Source organism: Rhagoletis pomonella, unplaced genomic scaffold, assembly GCF_013731165.1.
Source record: "Rhagoletis pomonella isolate Grant_MI unplaced genomic scaffold, Rhpom_1.0 Rhpom_scaffold_00011, whole genome shotgun sequence".
NCBI lineage: Eukaryota > Metazoa > Arthropoda > Insecta > Diptera > Tephritidae > Rhagoletis > Rhagoletis pomonella.
The window spans coordinates 17,736,332-17,755,182 of NW_023458565.1; the positions used below are offsets into that span (position 1 = coordinate 17,736,332).

At 34.0% G+C, this 18,851-nt stretch overlaps 1 protein-coding gene across 1 annotated transcript in view; it reads right to left on the reverse strand.

Annotated features, from left to right (window-relative positions):
* Positions 1-18,647, reverse strand: part of LOC118746736 — a 127,208-nt gene extending 108,561 nt beyond the window's left edge. The window contains exon 1 of the mRNA XM_036480638.1: positions 17,977-18,647. The gene's annotated coding sequence lies outside the window, so the exon portion shown is untranslated. The remainder of the gene's footprint in view (positions 1-17,976) is intronic.
* Positions 18,648-18,851: the final 204 nt, after the last annotated feature.

Sequence of the window (18,851 nt, forward strand, 5' to 3'; positions counted from 1 at the left end):
TAAATTATGAGACAAATTAATTATCTTTATGGTGGCGTCATTAGTTTTTTTTTATCGGTTATACCTACAGTTCGTAAGATATTAATATTTAAAAAATTTAAAAACTGAACTTTAACCTTCTAGAACGTCTTGATTTTTTTACTTGCGCCAAATAATTTTGGCATGGTTGAAATGAGCATAAAAAGTTCTATTGATCTGCAGTTTTCGTTTTTGCATAGCTGAACGGTCGGTTCCAGGAAATGATGAATAACTTAAATCAAAAATGCACATATTTATGTATTGTTTAGTAGTTTCATTAAAACACCAAATATATTGCAAAATCGCATAGAATAATTAATACACATTTTACTTCTAATTGTATACTTTCCGTACTTTTTGTAGTACCTTTCTACTACCGTTTTCTTCCCCTTTCTCCTACTTCCAAAATACAAATCTAGATAAAGGAGTGTCAAATTTTAGCTGTCACAAATTACACAACCTTGTATTATTGAATCATGCTGATTTAAGAAATTTTGATAGAAAAGAATTTCTTTTACATTTCTTGTGCGTCAGTTTATATGAGTTTTAAGTTTTTAAGAATTAATTATGAGTGTAGAAGAAGGATGCGTACATTTTTAAAAAGATTTTTTGACTCTCGGGAAAGTCTAATTTGTGCTTGCGAATCTTTTATTTGCCTCAAAATCTTATTCGCCTGCCTTTTTTTAAATTTTCGATTTCTAACACCATCACGCATGCAATAACCATAAACTCAAGTAACTTATTAAAATATGCATGGTGCATACATACATACATATGTATATTTTTCGAAAGTAAATTAGTGGTTTGAAGGCGCATAGAAACATTCGTTTTCATTAATAAACTTAACTTCACACTTTCTTTCTGTCTGCCATCATCATTCTAGCGTTTTATTTAAGCATAGTTTTATGTATTTACATATACAACTCCTAGCTAATTTCGTTAAAGTGCGTAAAAATTTGCTAATTGTTTCAAACAAAACCAAAAAAAAATAAATTCGCCTCAGGGGCCTTTTCGTTTTCGTAAAAGCGTGCACAGCGACTTTCAAAAAGCTGTGTGAATTTGTGGTGTACATATGCACAATTATGGAATGAAATTAAAGTAAAAAAGAGAAGAGGAATTTCTTCTTTTACGAGTAGCATGCGCCAACTGATGGATAGGCGAAATCATAGCCCGAAGGCATATACATACATATGTACATATGGGTATTATTTTTTTCTTTTCTTAACACCTTTTGTGTACTTTTGTGGATGCTTTTCGGTTTTTTCTTTCTTAATTTAAATTTTTATTTACCCTTTGTCAATTGAGCTGGCCTCTTTGGCATTCACACATTGCCTCATACAGTATTTTGTTTAAGTTTAAATTTTATGCGCATTTGACATTCTTTAGTACATATTTGCATATATATATATATATATATATACGTATGTATATTAGTGTGTATATGTACATGTAGTTAAAAGTATATGCATTTTCCTATGCATACAAAAATTTCTCTTCATTTATTGTAGCAAAAGTTCATATGTACATACATACATACATACAAACATACATACGTATTAACTGCAGCGGCAACATTTACTCAGCTAACAAAACAGCTTCAGATAGATGCCTTTGCCGTTGCTCCCGACTAACGCGGTCGATTATAGCGGTTAGATACATATCGCTGCATAGTGCAACACCATTGATTTATCTTGTATGCGGTCTTACAACAATCAAAAGCCAGTGACTGCCTCTTCGAACGTGCCACTTGTTGCCACTTCATTTTGCAACAACATAGTTACATACTTTAATGTGTATATGCTTACATATGTACACAGACATATACATACATACGCCAACAAAAGCAGTAGCAAAAAAGTCACTGAGGCGCAACCAATCGATGCCAATCCAATTTTGGTCTCAAAGTCAGTTAATCGTTATTGTTATTTTGTTTTTCTTACATAAATATGTGCATACATAGGACTATTACCATTTTATATTACTGCTATTTACTTTCGAATGAATGCTGCCAATAAACTTGCTATTTTGAAGTTTTTTTTTTGTAATTTTGAATTTTTATCTGGATTTTTTATTTGTCATGCTCTTTCTTGCCTCTTCCATCTTCGCGTCATTATAAAGATATCAGTCATTGCTGATCGATGTTTAGGATTTTTTTTTAGCAAAGCAAAGCTGGCGGTATGTACATACATGCATACATCAGCAACATAACTTTTGAATGCTTTTTAGAAATACATACATACTTAAAAAATGTTGGTTTGTTTTGTGCCAACACAAGCGAATAATGAATGTTGTGCGGTTACACGGCATTGGCATTTGTTTGCTGTGAAAGTGAAATTGGAAGAATCATTGCAATGTGTATTTGCTTTTGTTTAAAAATATTTTGTGATTTACATTGTTTGTCAGTTGTGACTTTCAATGACCATGATGCATGGTTATCTACAAGCGTTTTGCATTTGTTTGTGATAATCATTGATTTGTCCTTGTGATATGCGAATTGGGTTCGGCGCAATGATTTGCGTTGAAGCTTACATATATTGTTTTTACCCATTTCATTAATTTTTTATACGGAAACAAATATTTATGTTTAAAATGGGTGAAATGTGATCGCCAAAAAATAAATGCGCTGAAAAAAATTGGGTAATCAAGCTTGTGATTTTAGTACCGACAATAACGCACCTCTGCTCCTAACAAAAGACTTAAGAAGCAAACTTGTTTGTTTTTCGTATGGAATTCTGCAAAGCGTTAAACCACAAGAAACAAATAATATCGATTATCTGTAACGAAGTTATGAAAATAAATAGGTGTCCTTCCAAAATAAACAAAAATTCTCAATGAGTTTCGAACGATGTCAAACTCTCAGCCGCAATCAAACGCATGCATTAAAATATATAGGTTTAGCGAGAAATCTACTATGTAATCTTGTTACTGTGAACGAGCAACTCTTGTATATAAATTTATATATATACTTATATATACATAGGTTTCTCGGAAAGGGCTCCAACGATTTTAATGAACTTTTGTATTGGGAAAATGGGTTTTGCATTTTAAAATTATCTATTTTATTTCTTAATATTTTTGGAAGCATTTATAGTCGAATCTTAAAATGCGAAGCATCTTCTTCTTATCTCGTGGAGAAAATTTTATTGTTCCAAAGTTCCTTGACCTCAAATACCCCGTTGTAGTACTTACCCACCAGATCTCACTTCCTACCCTACCCTAACGTACCACCCCAATGTCAGTAAATCAAAGCTCATAAAAATCACTAAAATGTATTTTACTTCTACCCAGGAATGAAGACATACAAAATCGAGTATAATCATAATAAAAAAAAATTTGAAGGCATGCCTATTGGAACTTCAATTACAGCTCAATTTTATGAAACAAACGCTTGGATAATAGGGCATCGGCCCTCAAAACGAATCCCTTGTAAAAGCAATGAGTTTAGTTTTGCCTTAATAATACAGCTCATAGACGTTCTGAAACCAGGTTTAAGTCTTCATTCTGAGTACAACTTATTGGCAATTTTTTGATCAAAAGAATATATTTTGTATTGAAAATGGAAATAATGCTATATATAGATATAAGAAAGAAGATGCTTAGAAGAGAACTGTTAACATAAAAAAACATCCATATTGACTACAGATTTAGCAAAACTAATTAATTAGAAAATCAGTATTTCTGCTTACGCATGCGTTTGAGAATTGTAAAACTGTGCGCATGCGCATCAACATCCCAATTAAACAATTTTCGCTGCACCTGTGCTACTGTGCAAGTGTTAGTAATTTAATTTTTAATAACTCGTGAAAGTAATTTAAAACATTTTTTAATAACTACATATGCGCATGCTATTAGTTCACATCTCTATCTTCATCTACGTGCTAACACGTCTCATATAACTATGTATGTATGTATGCCTTTTTTAATAAAAATGTTGTAAACATTTAAGTTTAACGCACCGCACTGTTGTTGCTGCAGCTATAAGCACTAACTAGACAGTTAGATAGGCCAAGAGCCAGCCAGCCAGCCAGCGAGTTGGCCAGTCAGTCAACTTATTTTGGAAATTTACAACATTTTAATAGCAAATATAGTTGAAAACTTTCATACTAATTGCCAGTAATTTTTGCATTCACTGGCGTAGACCCACTAGCGTTGTAAACTGGTTTTCGCACCAAAGCAAAAGTCAAAGCAGCGCATATGTATGTACATAAGCCGCCAATGACGACCATTAACTAACACCAAGCGCCTAGCGTTATCAACAATTCCATCAGCGGCGTCAACTGTGCATTCAAGCAAGCAAAGCAATGCAAACGCAGTCAAAGAAAAAGCAACAGACAGCGAGCCGCAGTAGTATTTGAGGCAACGTCGACTTTAAACAAATGTGACTATATACGTTTGTATATAGAGCAACGCAGATACTAGAGCGCTTATGCCACCCGATAAGCATTTGAATTATGTAAAATAGACATGACAACAATTAATTTTCTTTGCTCCAGTTTTGTCAACGACAACGCGAACAATTACTGCAACATCGTCGTAAAAAAATGAATATGCAAATGTGCCATATGTACTTACATACTAGTAACTAGTCGTACATGCAACAGGTGCCGGCACTCAATTTTATACCTGCTACAAATACTTGTCGGCTATGAAAAGCGAATTGAAGCAGGCGATTCGCCGTTGTGCCAAAAATCAACTTTTACTGCCTCTCGATTTGTATGTTTATATGAATTTCCGCGCTCAGAAATATGTATGTAGGCTTGTGCAGACTACCGGTGGCGAGTGGTAGGCGCTGCTCTGGCGCTAATACATAGACCCATTTAAAAGTCTGTTTCGACCATTTGTCTCGATAGGGAAAGTGAAAATTCCTCCTTAAATGAGTGCACATTCATACGTAAGTGCACATGTAGATTAGGGTGCCCATCGAAAACGGTTTTTTTTTTTGGAAATTTCAAGACCCTATCCCCTAATTATAATCGTTTTTATGAGAAATATTAGTATTTTGTCAGAAAATAGTATTTTGTAGACTTATGAGTTTTTGAATGGCAGTTTTTGATTTGATTTCAAAGATCGAATATGATCTGAGAAGAGGATATATAGGCCTTTGAAAAGGTATATAATAATCTATTGTCGGACTAGGCTTGTTGGGATTTTTATCGGGTAAATTAAAAAAAATACCAATATTTCTCTAGTTTTTTTAAATTTTGACCATCGAAAATTTCCACAATTTCAAAATATGGAATACTATCTAAAAATAAATTTATTTTCAAATAAACTGATACCTCATTTATTGCAATCGTATAAAAATTTCGAATTTAGGCGAATTTTCATAAATACGGCCTTGAATTTATATGTGTGTATGTACCAGAATTTCAAATTTTTTAAGCAGTGTGGCTAAGGAGTTCATCAATATTTATTCAAAATTGATATATACAATCGCTCTTTAGCAAAAATAGTTTATCATAAAAACGAATAAGATTAGGGGGTAGGGGGTATTGAAATTTCCAAAAAAAAATCATTTCGATGGGCACCCTAATGTAGATACATACATATTATATGTACGTATCTGCGGTCAAGCATATATTCTTTCAAGATTATATATCCTAATTTTTATAATTGAAAATTCAACGAATGCTAAAAGACCTTGGAGTTAATTAAATGAAGTGGCTGGATAAATTCTGTAGACTTAAATGCCATTGAAAATCTGTGGCACAAAATTAAACGCGGCACCTGCCAGAAAGTTAACCGATCACGCGGCGCAATTTTAAGCTAAACTAAGAGGGATTGGTATCTGTCATGTTACCATATCAAAGCCTACCGTACAAACGAGATTTTATAATTCCATAATTTTAAACGGCCGGAGTACCTTAACTCGCTTAAAAAAAGTATAGAGCTTTGTGAAATGAGTGCAGAAATAAAGAATACCATCTTTGAATTATTTTTCATTTTTGTGTAGGTCACCACACAACCCGCGGGTATAAGCTAGTTTCTTATAAAAATGTAAATGCCAGTCCTATCAAATCAGGCATATCTTAATTGAAGGAAATATTGGAAATCTGAAACAATATGAGATTTATTGACAACTTCAGAACAGCAATGTAAGCATTTCATACATAAATTTTAAAAGCATTCTGCTTTTGCTGTAAAAGTTCGAATTTTTTAAATATTTAGAGTTAAGATAAATCTCCAATACACATTTTTTTTTTTTAGGAAGAAAACTTCTCTATGCAGCTCTGGGTTGTCCTGCTTCACTTGTAGTAAATAACCGTATTATATCAAAATTTGTATTTCTAGATCATTGGAAATTGTTATTTATTTTGATATTTATTTTTTCGATCAAGTATAACCGTTAAGTCTAGATTTTTATTTTTTCCGGTCAAATTTAATCGTTCTTTTGTGATAATTCCTAACCGCTATAAAGGTGGCTGCAAATTTATTACCGATATAAATCTTTTATAATTTAAAACAGTTAAATCTGAAAACAACGGCTATAATATGATCGAAAACAAGTAATTTTCAAGCAAAAAACAAAACCGACTTCATTTCTCCTATAAAAAAAATTAAGATTATCGTTAATTTCTTCATGATCCAATGATCGGATCTAAACCAAATTAGTATGGGACCAACTTTGAGGTAACATGAATTATAGAAAAACCATGAGTGTAGAAATCGGTTAACGTGGTCCAAAATTATGCGGTAACATACATAAAAAATAATATAAAATATTCCGACGAATCGATAACCTTCTACTTTTTTTGAAGTGGGTTAAAAATATAAAAGAATATCAAAAATTTACCGAAATAAAAAATATTCAAAAAAAGTTTGTTCTTGATCAAAAAAAAATCGTAAATTAACGGTTAAATTGTATCGAAAAAATAGTAAAACGAACTTAACGGTTAATTATAGTTATTATCATGAAGGTGATAACCGTTACGGTCCTGCTTTGTAGCACTATATACTTTTGCCAATGTGTGTTGGATCCATTTCCATTGTTGCCCGGGTGCTCTGTCTCCTCCATTGTTTTCGTCTAGAGTACCTACATATGTTATTCCCATCTTTTGCTCTCTGATCGGTAAGATGGCCGGGCGATGTTCGGCGTGTCGCACAGTGGGAAATTTTTGACTGGTTTTGTTCAAAAATGGCTGGAAGAGTAAATTTTTTACTGAATCGAATATTTTTTTTTAAATATGTGGTGTGGATTTTAGAAAAGTTTGTCAAGGACCGAATTGAGAAAATGTCTGTTCGGTATATATATATTTATTATAGCAGCCGCCATTTTGGATTGAATTCTATGAACACAAATATCAACGAGTTCAACGAACTCAAAATCGTTTTTACCTCCTTTAAAATATCAACCATAATTTGATGGCTCTTTAAACAAATTTTGACTTTCACAAATTTTTTTTTTTTTTTTTTTGGAATTCGGGCCTAGACAATCTCTTCTAAAATGCATTCCAATTATTAAAAAAAAAAACAAATATTTGATTCAGTAAAAAACTTATTCTTCTGGCCATTTTTTTGTAAATAAAATCAGTGGAAAATTTCCCACTGTGCGTCGGAGTTTGTGGGTAGCTTTAGTGGGGTGTGCTCTGTGAAAGCCCTTGGCCTTACGGCTGGTCATAAAGCTGGGGCATCCGCAGCAATCTTAAAAGACGTTATTCGCTGGGTTGTGAGCTCACTGCTCGAAGACCCAGTAGATGCTCAAATTTATTGGGCCTCATAAATAAAAGCGGAGCAATTGATTTTTCTTAAAATTTCACACCTTTTACTCGATATAGTTATTCGAATAATTTTAAGTAAAAAGGTCTGAAATTTTAAGAAAAAGCAGTTGTATATTTTTTATTCGTAAGGCGGCCCAATGTGTATGCATTCGTTGTGGGCCTTTTCTATCGCTGCAGGGCGCTGTGTTTTTTTAAGTGAATTTTGTTGTGCATCCGTAATTCCAGAAAGAGGGTATTCACCTTTGGCTAGATATCCACTGGTAGCGGCTCAGACTAAATAGCTCCGAAGGTCACCAGACATGCCATTTACTAGTTCGTGGCCAAAAGTTCAAATTTAAAATGGCTAGGCTTGCCGTGTTTCTACAGCAGTAAAATTATTTCAATTTCATACTTAATAAATCAACACGCCTAACTATTTTTCTTACGTCTGGCTCATGAAATATCTGCATACTTACATACGAAATATGTATATAGGCACATAAATATTTATGTTCACGTAAAATTTGTAATTGCTATTATTTACATTAAGAAAAAAAACATTCCGCTGAAGCTAATCAAAGTTTAACAAAGTTCAACAGTTGTGTAGTGGTGCATAAAACCTTACAAAAAGCTATTGATCTCCATTAATTATTATGTATGTACATACATACCTACATATTCCATTTTCTATTGAACAAAAGACTTAAGCGAGCAACTTGTTTTGCTATTTGCTTTAGTGTTAACTACATATTTGCTATTACATTAAGAAACTATGAAAATTAAGCAAAAAATAATAAAAAATCAATGGAATTGTCAATATCAACACACACCAACAAGACAGTAACTGTAGTTATAGTAAAAGAAATAGCCCGATAAAAGGCAATCACTTCACCTTTTACGGACAATACTTTCTGTTTCAATAGCAGCTCCACATACTTTGGTAGTGCTTTTACAAACAAACTTAATGGTTGTTGTTGTTGTCGCTCGTGGCGAAGCTAACGAACCCAAAAACCGGTTCATGTAGAAATGAAAGTAAAAACTCAAGGGCTCGTTGCACTTTTTCTACCGTTTCCACAACGACTTCTGCCATTCGGAGCCAAACAACCATGGCATTAAATTTCAGTGCCAGTCTTTTAGTTACTCTTTCTTTTGTTTTAACCAGTGCAAACTGTTTTTTTTTTTTAATCTTTATTTTCTGCGTATCCTCTGATGTTGCTAGTCGAGATTGTCGAGACTACAGGCGAGCTGCAATGCTTCGTTAACCAGCAACAACAACAGCAGCAGCAGAAGCAGATAAGCAACGATAGCATGAAAACCGGTAGCGTATTGTAGTAGTCTTCAGCGGTTGGTTGGCAGCAAGAAGTTGCCGTTATTCTTGCAATTGTAGTATGCGAAAAGCCAAATAACAACAACAACAACAACAACAACAAATAACATGCAACTGCATTTCAGCGCACTAATTATTGACCCAATTTCGGTTGTTGGTTTAGTTTCTTGAACGACTGCAACTACGAAACGGCAAGCACGAACGCTACCGAGTACTTTTTTATGCATATGTTTGCATATGGAGGTGTATGTATGTTTGCATATGGAGTTATAAGCAGCAGGTTTGCAATATACCGCCCGACGTACTTGCTTGCTGACTATTCGCAATGAATGTTGTTCTTGCTGCTACATATGTATACATATGTATGTATGCATGTGCTGCTTGGCCATTGAAAATTATTGCTGCCACTATTTTTATACATTTTCTATATGTGCATACATAAGTATGTTATGCATGCATGTATGTGTGTGTGTATGCTATTGTCGGTCGTTATGCACCAGATGCGCATGCACCGCATCAGCTATAGCCGTCAGCAGCAGCAACAACAACAATGTAGCCAGTGACAGTGGCGCGCTGTAGCGCTCAGGTTTTCCTTGGATCGTTTGTCAGGCATGCGAAGAAAGTGGTTTTCATTTTTATTATTAAATTACAATAACTAAGCATGTGGCAAGTTGGCTGCCGTATTGGTGGTGGCGATGGCGTTAAAGTCGAAGGCGTTGTTGGTCTGACTGTATGTTTGTGTGTGTAAGTATGTAAGTATGCATATAAGCATAAATAAGCGCATTTTTCACAAACCGATACTAGCAAGCTTAAGCTCTATTTACGAGTACATACATATATTTTTTTGTTTTTTTTTGCAACATACCGGTGCCTTTAACTGTATCTTTATATTTGTTTTTTTTCATTTTTTTTCAAGTGCTCATCAGCCGTCACTAACTAAAAGAATGCAAAAAAGAAATTTTCAACAAATAACGATATAACCAGCCAAGCGAACAGCCCACCAACTAGTAATTTCGCACTTTCAATTGCAGCACAGAAAACAAAATGTACATATATTTGTGAATGTGTTTGCATGCATATATGTATGTAATTAGTGTGTAGGTGATGTGAAATAAAATATAATGATGTGTAGAAAATGTTAGACTTAAAAGCTTAATTTGTTGGTGAATAATTTCTTCCTTTCTTTTGATATCAACCTCTTCCGTATGATTAAGTTATTTGATGAAATTTTACTTTAAGCGTTAAGGAAACATAAAAAATTTCGACTTTTTGAGGAGGGTTGCCACTTTTTTTTTAAATTATAAGATCTTCTCCGCTTGTTGGACTAAAAACTGAGATACCAAGTGAAAGGATATGGTCTCTGCATGTGCAATAAGTTTTTATTTTTTGTTTGAGTGTGGTTGCCACCTATTTAAAAATTATGTACGTATAATACGCGACATGAGGTGTCAAAGGAAAAGACTTGACCTTCCGATTTGCAGTATGGTTTTATTTTTCGAAGACGGTTGCAACCTGTGCGAAAAATTAAAAAATGTGGGCTGTTCGTTAGATTACAAGAAATGAAGTGTCAAATGAAAGGGCTTGGCGCAATTATATATTACTTTTTAGTAAGGTTGCTATCTGTTTATTTATCAATCGCATCTTAGTTAATATCTACACATTCAGGGCGTGGCGAAGCCTGGCGCATACGAGACCGGCTATTATTTTTATAAAAAAATAAGAAAAATTTGCAATGGAAAATACACATAAAAAATTAAATCGTCAAAACCGTCGTCAGGGTGTTCATATTTTCGACGCTGACTGTATGTGCATATGTTCTTGCCGTTTGTGTTTGCGCACTCGTTGCAACGTCGCTGTATTCACCCTGTTTATCAGCATTCGAAACTTTATAATACAAGTACGTACATACATACATACATACATACATATACATATGTACACAGTAAAATTTCACCCTGTCGCTTTATCACAAAAATGTTTCACATGAAAAAAGAAAAAAAGAAAAAAATATTTAAATACCGCTTACATGCTTACAAATATAAAAGTTCCAAATTTTAATCACACAAGCCTAACAGCCTATAACAATATCTATTTATTTTATATTACTCGTACACTTCTGCTACGCTTCCACACCTAATCTAAAGCTATTAAGAGAAGTGTGCCCGATTTCTCAACACAACACCAGCACATCTACATATACGACACCATCGCCGCCTGGCTGTTACTTTATTTTTGTATTTTTTTTTATAGCATAGAAATCACTGTGCAACACTTGAGTGCACAAAAATGTTGCAGCAATAACTCGTACGAATGAAATTTTGAACGGTAATGGGCAGTCAATCGAAACGAGAAACAACAAACAGCCAAAATGAAGGGCCGCCCGTGACGATAAAATACATACATACATAGTACGAGTATAGGTACAATGCACAATGCACATGACACCTGCTGTTGTAGCAAAAGCTGTGCAAGCATTCTTGTGTGTGGATGCAATTTTTGTGTTTGCCTGGTTGTACCTACCAACAGGCGCATCTAATAGATTGCGGCGCCGTGCCGGTATTGAATTTACTTTCTTTTACTTGATGACACTTGCAATAACGCTGCATACCTCGTTTTTAGGTATCTACATATTTACCAATGTATGTTTGTACATATGTATGTACCTATGTATGTAGGTGTTTATGTATTTTTGCTGCTGGTGGAACGTACAAATGTATGCTGCTGGTAACTTGCACTTGTTCTGTCACTTTTGTGCACGATTTCGAGCTGCTAACCGCCAGCGACCAACAGCCGACAGCAACGAGCAGAAGCGGCAGCAATTGTTAACGCTCAACATAGCTTGCAATCTTTAGTAGAATTGGCGATGAAAGTTGCCAACCAGCAGCGGCGGTAGGCACCAACATCCAATACCAACAATTGGATCGTAATGTGAATTGTAACGCAACACGGCACAATGCAGCGATGCATACATGCATACACATGTACATACAATAGCAGCAATATTCATACATCTATCCATATGGTCTACCAAACACACATACATACATACATATGCATTGTATTGCTATACAAAGTGGAGCAAAATTTCAAATAAAACTCAATTGGCTGGATGGTGTCTACGTAGCATTTAATCGCTTCAGAAATTTCAGTAACAACACCAGCAGCAGCAGCGACGGCAGAAGCAGCAACGAATAACAACAGCAGCAAGTAGTAACAACTAGTCACAACTACCGCAAATGACTATTGCAGCTTGGTACAGCAATAGATATGTACTTATGTATGTAAGTAGTTGTTGCTATTGTTGTTGCTAGTCGTTTTGCCATCACCAAGGCTTGCAGCGGCAAACTTGTAGTAGGTATATAGTCGAGAAAATTGGCATAAACCACACACAGCCAATAGCTTACAATTCAAACGTTTGCTGAAACAAAAGTTGCCACAACAATAACAACACGGCAACAGCAGCTTTTCTCAAAAAGAAAGATAGAAAGATGCAAAAAAACAATGAAATGAGTAGTCGTCGCTAGCCACATTGAGAGATGGATGGATAATTCCATACTTTCATTCATTCGCACGAAAATACTCGCGTGCGCTTACATATGTACATATGTATGTATGTATGTATGTATGTAAATATAAACTTAAAGTGGTGGAGAAATTTCACCACAATCATCACCACACTACAGCGAAAATATACTGCCACGCATATCCATGTAGTGTGTGTGGTATGTAAAAATATATACATACATATGTATATATATATCGATGGTCCTCTGCAATAACGGCACAACTTAAAATTTCATGTTTTGAGTTATATAGCGGCTTAGATTAATACATACAGTCAGTCAATAAAGTTTAGGTACAGCGAATTTTTTACAATACGGGCAACTATTTTTTTAATATTTTATTTTTCGCTAATTTTTTATAAAAACATACTAAAATTGAATGGGCTAAAAAACTGCATACTCAACTTTTTTCTAGAGAGCGTAAATAAAAAGTGAAATATTTCAATGAAATTTTGCAAAATTTTCTTTAATTTTGCACAAGGTTTGGAACTCTAATTTTTTGGTTTTTTGTTGTAGAATTAGCCATATTTTTATAAAAAAACCGCGAAAAATAAAATATTTAAAAAATAGTTGCCCATATTGTAAAAAATTCGCTGTACCTAAACTTTATTGACTGACTGTACATAAGCAGAGAACGGATTTTTAGGACCTAAAAACCAAAATAAAATAACGAAATAGGCGGGAAAAGGCACTAGAAATCGCAAAAAGGGCAAAATAAGATACTAAAAAAAGAAAAAAAAACTGAAAAATAATCAAAAAATACATTTATTTTAGAAATGTTAATCTTTTTGCAAGTGAACTACTTAGTTTCGTTATATGAAAAATTTGTATTTTCAATCTTTCACTATTTTCTCCGTTCGAGTTTTTAACTCAAAAAACTTTAATCTCTACAATATGCATTTTGAAGTTTTCTGGCGGAATTTTTTAGATTTTCGCGAAAAAAAAGCCTTGAATTGAATTTAAATAAGGAACGTTTAAAACTTTTATATTATCATGATTAAGGGCTTTTTCCTTGCCCTTTTTTCAGTCCAATCCCAACTAAATCTTAGAAAAAGTCAAAATTTGAAAGCTTACAAATTTTTCCTACAGAATAGCTGCAAATAATCCGGAACAATTACATTACAAGACATATTATTGCTAAATTACGATACACAAAATCATTAATGGGCTCTACTCCAAAATATGAAATTTTGAGTTGTGTCATTATTGCGGAGGACCATCGATATATGTACATATAAAATAGCAGATGCGTTTCAACTTTTACGCATAGTAAGTGACTACTACTATAGTAGTCGGATGAGTTGGTAGCCTAAGTAGTATGTGGCATGCTAATGTATGTACGTTAGGGTGGTCCGAAACCTTTTTGTTTTGGTGCCAACACGAAATATGTTATTGAAAAAGGTCTAAAGCCTACATTTCTTTAGTGACTTTTAATTGTTTTCTTTAATTGAAAGATAAGTAATTTATTAAGAGGTTTAAGGAACTACTTTTTTTATTTTTTTTTTTATAGTTTTTTTTTGTAACAAAATTGAAAAAAACATATTTTACAGCAGAAAAATTTTTTGCTTGACTCCAGGCGTTAATTGTTAAATGCTTATTTTTTAATTCTTTATTTATAATATTTTTTAGAAATGAGTAAAATAAAAATCGAAAATTGTCCCATTTTTTCAAAAAAAAAAAAACTCCGTAAATACCTCGAAAATGTGTAACTTTTATAAAAAGTTAATTATGTATCATCAAAATATAGCAAATTCGAATGCTTTTAACTTGATATACCAATTATTTCGATCGGTTAACGAATTCTCCAGATATAAAAAAATTATGATATTAAAAAATTTTTATAAATTAAATGATAGCTTAATAGCTCCTTAAACCTCTTAATTTAAAAAAAAATAGAATTCGTCAATTTTACGTTTGCTCCACTCCATCTCCTTATTTTCCATTTTGTACAAGTCTGCGGGTAGCAGCAAGAAAATTCTGAAAAGTTGATTTTCGTGTGGACCACCCTAATGTACATACATACATGCATATGTATTTGGTAGCAATATGCCGCGATGTAGCTTTAAATTGCATTGTACGATTAGTGATGCTGCTGCTGCCTAATTGGTAAAAAGCCATTGCGTTTGTTTGTACGAGTTTACGGTATTTTATTTGGTCATCTATGAGTGCATGGTCTGTTTTGAGAATACAAAATACTTGGTAATTTCTTCTTTTATTTCTTCATCAGAAGCTGAGCAGGTAGCTGTTAGCCGATTTATAACAGATATTGTTAATAAAATATTTTAGATTTCAATAACAATAATCCATAGTGAAATATTTTTCGAAAATATTTTTTATTTTACTTTTTTTAAATCGTTTGTGATTTATATTTTTTCCAGAATCGAACCCTGGACTTACCAAGTGGTCATGCGCACCTCTAACCACTCGACAATTGCAGCCGTGATTATTTTTATTGTTGATTTTAAATAATTTTGGTTTTTTAAGGAAAAAAGAAAAGGTCAAGTTCGCCAGATGATTTAAGAAGAGAAAAATTTGCAATATTTTCCTTTTATTTTTTTAGGTAATGATAAAAAACATGATATACTCGCTGTTTTTTATATTTTATATGACTTTTCGAAATTTTCTTGGACGATCCCGAGTGTTTCGAGTTTTTTTTTCTGAACCGTTCTCGATTTTTGTGATTTCGTGTTTTATTCCAGACTTGGGAATTTCCCGAATTTGTTTCGCCGCTGTGGTGTAGTGGTTAGCAGTGCGCGCTACCACTCCTCAAGGCCTGGGTTCAAACCCTGGTCAAAGCAACATCACAAAATTATATGGAAAAAAGGTTTTTTCTTAACAGCATAACGATAGGCAATGGCAAACCTCCGAGTGTATTTCTGCCATGAAAGACTGCTTCTCATAAATATACAATCCCAAATACAATCTCTTTTACTCATAAAAGGTAGCTGCACAGAGGGAAGGGGTAAACAAGAAGTTTACTATTCTATGCTTAAGGCTAAGGGTACGTTGACACAGAAAGCGCAGCCGAGCTGAGCGAAGCCGTTCCGAGCTAAGTGAAGCTTTCAAATTGCTGTAGCTGTATGAAAGTGTTCATACAGCAAGCTTTTTCATAAGCGTTTTGGAGCTGAAAGCAAAACAGCTTTTGATTTTGAATTTTCTATTTAATTTTTTAGCTTCATGTCGCTGCCGCCTACAAGATATCAAAATATTCAAACAAAAACGAATTTTAAAACTAATCTTTTAAATAAAATTGAGTTTGTGGTATCTTTGCAGCAGGGTCTGTGAGAAAAGCTCCGCTTCGCTTCGTTCAGTGTGAACACCAGCAGCTTCGCTTTGTTCGGCCTTGCTTCGCTCGGCGCCGCTCGGCTTTCTGTGTGAACGCACTCTAAGGTTAAGGTCGAACAAAGTGAATTTGGCTGTTCCGTATACTATTGAATCACATACTTAACAAACCTCTTAGCTTACATTAGTTTTACAATGCAATTTCGTATTATTAATTCATCGTTTCTTTCTTTTAGGAGGAAGTAAAATACGCACATTTGTTAAGTGCTTGGCCGAGCTTCTCCTACGAGTTTTTCGCTACCTCCGAACTGCAGAGGGTTTTTATGAGAAGCTTTTTTATGACAAAAATACATTTTATTACTTGCCCAGGGGTGACCGCTTTTGTAAACAACCTCATTTGTTTGTAACTATTTTGGTCGGATCAGGAATCGAAACTGGGTTCTACCGAGTGGTAGTGTGCACCTTAACCAGAGACTCATTTTTAATGCAGTCTAAATTACTATGATTCAAAAGGGACACTGAGAAAAAAAATTAACCAAAACTTGGTTAATATTACCAAATTCAAACTTGAAAAGGAATCAATGTGATTGTTGGTTGATATTAACAATACCATGGTTGATATTTTCAACAATGATTTGGTAATATTAACCACACTTTTGTTTACATTGAACAAATATTTGGTTGCCGATTTTTTTCGTTTGAATACGCTTATGTTCTGCACTTCACAGATGCTTTTTCATACAAAACAAAAATTTGTATTATCATTTTAACATGTTGGACTCTTACGGGATTCGAACTCGCATCTTCTGAAGGCAAATAACAGCAAGCGTTTCTTCGTCGGCTGATCGTGTTCTGCACTTCACTGATGCTTCTTCGTAATTAACAAAAACCATAAAAAAACACTATACCGCCTCTGGCAGCATTCGAACCAGAACCCGCTCGAACTCAACAAAAAACAGCAAGCATATCTGCACGTTTAGCTACAGCCAGATACACAAATGTGTTTTCAAATGATCAACTTGAATCATACTTCTTACAATCGGCTTATTAACCATGAAAAAATCGAACCATAACTTGGTAGAAAAAACGATTGTGCTTTTCGCTCAGTGGAACGATTGCAAAAAAATTTAAAATGAAATTGGAGAGTTGCATGAAACACCTGTCAATAATCTATAGCCGATCTTAAATCCTATATGGTATAGGGTGACAGAAATGATATGTGATATGTTAATGTTTATTTTTAGTTTTTCAGACCATTAGTACTACAGGCCTTGCCAAACACGTTTTCACTTAAACGATACGTTAGCAAGCAAAACTGTAGCAAAATTATTTTTATCGGCAGACTGTTGCTACGACTTCTATAAGTGGTCATGTAATTATAATTTTTTTCCCTCAAATTTTATTTGACCTTGAGTTCAGTTTTTATCAAAAATATTTAAAGTGACAACAAGTAAAGTTCAATTCGGTAAAATTTTTATTTTCCCTGCTGGATATCGCGGTTTTCACCATACACTGAGAAAAACGTTTAGTTTGGCTTCTGCTGCGTTTGCAACAATCTTCCTATCAGCCTTCGAATTTCAGGGCCATTCGAAGATTTCCTAATACAGTAGATCTTCTAAAGAGCAGGCCCGGCCCTTCCACTCTCCAACTGGTCTATGTGAACAGTGTTTCTGATAGTGGCGATGTATGTACATACATATTCCCATCGTGGCAGACCGTTGTAATCATTTTCTCACTCCGATCTTCTAATGTTCAGGTAGGTTGACAATTTTCTAGCATACTTATTAAAAAACGACCGTCAATCACACAACCTTTTTCTGCTCTTTGGAAATTATAAATTTCCATATTTGAATTCTAACAAAAAATATCACAGTTATGCGCATGTTTTTAAAACAGACGAGTGATTTTAATCTGAAATGGGCTTTGTTTTTACCACACGACATATTATTTTCATTGCAGGACTTTCGCTTCAGCGCATATCTCCCGATTGACTATGTACATCATTATATGATTTAAGAAAGTCACAAGACAACACTTTTTTCGAATGTTACTATTTTTGTTGTTTTTTTTCTGTTTTTTTCCGACTCACCTGCTTGGATAGTTATTGTAATCCTTTCACTTGTGTTGTACAGCTCTTTTATTTATAGCTTACTCCTTTCCTATTTTTTTTTATATGTGTTTCTGTGTTTTTTTGCTTAATCCAATCAAAATATCCAATCAAATGGCACGTTCGCTTTTTTGTTACTGTTTCTTCACAAAAGTTTCCAATTTTGTTTGCAATTTTTATTTTTATTTTTTTAATCACGATCGTTTTAATAGCTTCCTCAAACTTAACAGATTTTGTTTTTTTTAAATATCAGATTTTTTTTTTTAAAGCTTTCCACGCTCACTATAGTTTAAATAGCAGCCGCAAATTTATATGTTTCTTTATTGCACTTGGCACTATTTGAATTTCAAATTTTATTAACCGTTAAATTTCATGTGTGAGAAAATATTGAGTTCCAATTGAAATTGTATTTTTTTTTTGTTTCTTTATTTAATTGTAATGATTTTTGGGTTAATGTCACTAAGAAGGACGTCGATCGAAAATTCACAAGCGTATCAATTTTCTTACACTTTGAGTCAGTCGCAGCACACAAGCTAGCTGTGGTAGACGACGAATAAAAACCAAAACACAAACGACCTCTCTTTAGGCGTTCAGCGTTGACGTGAAAATGCGGCCCGGCCGAATTGGTATCATGATTTTTATATCGCGTGAAAGTTGTGACCCCCTTTCTTTCTTCACTTTACAATCTCGCCAGTTGCTTTCTCTGTCTGAGCGCGCGCCAAGAGCGCAAAATATAGCAGCAACTTAAGATATAAAGCAGCAACTGCTGTTGCAATGGCGCCAAACGAAGCTACTCTATATGCAAACAAAACCAACAACAAATGAGTATGATACATATGTATGTGTGTGTGTGTACG